The sequence below is a fragment of the Elephantulus edwardii genome, unplaced genomic scaffold (genome assembly GCF_000299155.1).
Source record: "Elephantulus edwardii isolate Elephantulus edwardi_28Jun2011 unplaced genomic scaffold, EleEdw1.0 scaffold00127, whole genome shotgun sequence".
NCBI classification, from domain to species: Eukaryota; Metazoa; Chordata; class Mammalia; order Macroscelidea; family Macroscelididae; genus Elephantulus; species Elephantulus edwardii.
In genome coordinates this window covers 294,441-297,862 of record NW_006399877.1, presented here as the reverse complement: position 1 = coordinate 297,862, position 3,422 = coordinate 294,441, and positions in this window count along the sequence as shown.

Sequence of the window (3,422 nt, the reverse complement as noted above, 5' to 3'; positions counted from 1 at the left end):
AGTTCCAGTGGCACCCAGGACATGGGCAAAGGGCTTTTAGAAACACAGACAGAAGACCCCAGCCCAGCTGGCCTGGCATCGCTCCTCTGAGCTCCTGTCAGGTTTCTTTGTTGTAGCTGTTAGGTTCCATCAAGTTGAGTAAGCCTCACAGCAGTCCTGTGAACAGACCTGAGCCCTGTCCTGTCTGGTCCCATCCTCAGCATCTCTGATGCACTTGAGCCCCATTGCTGCAGTCACCATGACAACCCATCTCGTTGGGATTTGCCCCTCCTTCTCTAACCTTCCAAGCATGATGTCCAAGGAGTAACCTCTCCTAGAAACATGACCTTGGAAAGAGGAGTGGCACCCACTTCTGAAATAGCTTGCCTTTGGAAACTCTATGAACTCTGTGGAGAAACGATGAGAGGGATACAAAGTGTTCAGGTCTTTCCTTCATAGAGTCGCTATGAGTTGTCTACGACTCGAAGGCACTTAACAACAACAGCAGCATGTCCAAAGTCTAATGGATGAGCCTTCTAGCCAGGACTCTGTTGGCTCTAGTACATCAGCCAGCTGTTTGTCTTGTTTCCACAGCTGCTCTACCAGAGACAACACCAGGGAATGGTATTAACCAACCTGCACTCTGTCGCCTCTGAGGAGGCTAGGAGTCCAAACACAAGGTGCAGAGCTGGGGAGACCAAAACTCCCTGTCAATCACGGAACAAAGTCCTTGTTGCTGTCTGCATCTGTAACCCTGGCCTTTCCTGGAGCCCACCATTTATTCTGACTGGCCCCAAAGTCAAGGAGCATCGTCACACAGGATACAGGTCCCCAAAAGCACACTCCACCCCTGTCGGTCACTTCTTATTGGGACTAAGAGCCACCTTCCCAGTGTGCCTGTCTCATGTTTTATCTCTTGTGTGATGAAAAGTATCCCAGACCACAGCCTGGGGGACACAATGTCTATCTGATTAGAGTAGTGATGGCATTAGCAAGGGCTGCATTACCCCTTAACTCTCTCACCATCAAGTCTCTATTAGTTCATGGAAGATTGTTACATAGTTTCCATACTATGTCATTATCTCATGTATTTTGAAGGGATGGCATGCAGCCTATGATACCTGTTTCTGTAAATGATCTGCTTGTGTCCACAGAGGCTTTTTACCTGTCTGATGACTGCCTTGTGCCATCACACAGACTGCAATGTAAAGGCGCCTGTGAACAACAGAACTGAGCCTTGTCAGGTCCTGCGACAGGCTCACGAGCTCTGTCCTGCTCAAGCACACGTTCTCATCGCTGTGTCAGCCCATCTCGCTGGGGGCCTCCCTCACTCTCTCTAATTACCCACCTTTCCCAGCATTCTCTCTCCCCCCCAGGACCTCTGCCTGACAACATGCCCAAAGTGCACCATTCTTGCCTCCCAGGAACTCTCTGGTTGCACTTCCTTGGAGAAGGATTTATTATTTTTGACATTCTGATATTCAACAATCTTTGCCAACACTCCCTTCAAAAGCATCCATTCTTTTTGATCTTCCTCATTCACTGTCTTTGGATGAGTCACACCTTGATCTTTAAACTGACATCCGTGCCCTTTAAAACACTGGAGAGTGTCTTGAGAGCAGACTTCCTCCATGCAATACCTCTTTTGACTTCCTGATTGCTCCTACCGTGAGTATTAATTATAAACACAAATAAAATTAAATCGTTAACAACTTCAATCTTTTTTTCATCTGTCATGTTTCTTGCCTATTGGCCCAGTGGTAACAGCACCAACAAGGAAAATCTTGTTGTAGAGTATGTTAAAAATAGCTGGAAAATACATGGACAAGGAACTGTCAAGAATTTAAACTGGATTCCGGAGAGGCCATGGCATGAGGGTATCGTTGCTGATAACACATGGATGTGGGCTGAAAGCAGAAAATATGAAATGGATATTGTGCTTTGCTGATTATAGGAAGGTATTTGTGTGGATTATAACACATTTTCACTAACACTGAGGAAAATGAGAATCCTAGAATACTTAATTGTGTTCATGCAAAGCCTAAACATAGACCACAAAGCAGTTGTCTGAACAAAACAAGGGAACACTGAATGGTTCAAGTCAGGACAGGATGTGTCCATACCAGATAGATTTTGGAGGAAGTCTATCCAGGATGCACACGGGGAGGATGATGAGATTTTGTCTCATGCACTTTGGGCATGTTATCAGGAGGGACCAGTGCGTGCAGGGTGAAGTACAGGGTGAGGGGGCTCTGGGAGCCTAGTCTGTAGAGAGCTGTGCTATGGACCCCAAAAGAGCACTTATCTAGCAACTGAGACTGCATGAGAAAGACTAGCTGTCTCCTGTTAGGTTTGCATCCTCCAGGATCCCGCTGTGGGGGTCAGCTGTGAGTTCCCACTGGATGGCGATGAGTGAGCTAGGAGGTAGCGGGTCGGGGAAAGTGGAAGACGTCAGGTGAAATGGATTGGCCCAGTGGCTGCAGCAAAGGGCTGGAACAGCAGCGATTTGAAGGTGGAGAAGGGTGGAGCCGTGTTTCCCTCAGTTCTGTGAGGAAGGCAGGGGGGTTCTCAATGTCCTATCTAAGCTGTTGTCTTTGTAACTCCCACCAAGGGACTAGGCAAGATTAAGCAAATACAAAGTGTTTGCAGACCATCGGAGGATTGGCCAGCTTGTTGATAATGCAAATAAGATAAATGGCACCTGTGAAATTCTTGTTGTTGAGTACCTGTTGCTGTGACTCTGGCACTCAGTGACCCAGGGTGCAACAGAAGGAAAGCCAGCCCTCTCTCTCCCTCACAACCCTTACATGCTGCTGTAACAGTCCATCTCACTGAGAGCCCAAGCATAATATCCTCCGGGGATGGATTCCTCCCGAAGACATGCCCAGAGTATGTGACGCAATGCCACACTGGCCTCCCCTGAACCCTGGAGACTCAAGAGCTCTAACACCTGAGCGCAGGGGTGAGTGGCTGGCAGGAAAATCATGGCAGCAGACACAGAGAACCAGGTGCCTGGCCTGAGACGGAGCCCAGGGCTCTTGACCCCTGGAGCAAGAAAGCAGAGTGCCTTTTGGCCAAGAGGCTTGTAGGTAGAATTGCTGCATTGGAACATTTATCAAAGACCTGGGTTTACCAACCAGCAGAGTGGCTTAGGACCAGCCTTAGGCAGAGAGCAGTATCCTGGGCATTTAAAATTACAGAATTAAAGCAGTCAGACTTAGTAACACAAGCCTGAGCAAGACAGAGAGAGACTTGAACCTTAGAGAGGCTTTTCACCTGAAGACTTGCATCCTGAGTTGTTCCTAATTCTGAGTTGTAACCTGAAACTTACCTAGTTGTTGTTGTTGTTATGTGCCGTCGAGTCGTTTCCGACTCATAGCGACCCTATGCACAACAGACCTAAACCCTGCTCTATCCTGCGCCAACTGCACTGCCTCTGACAC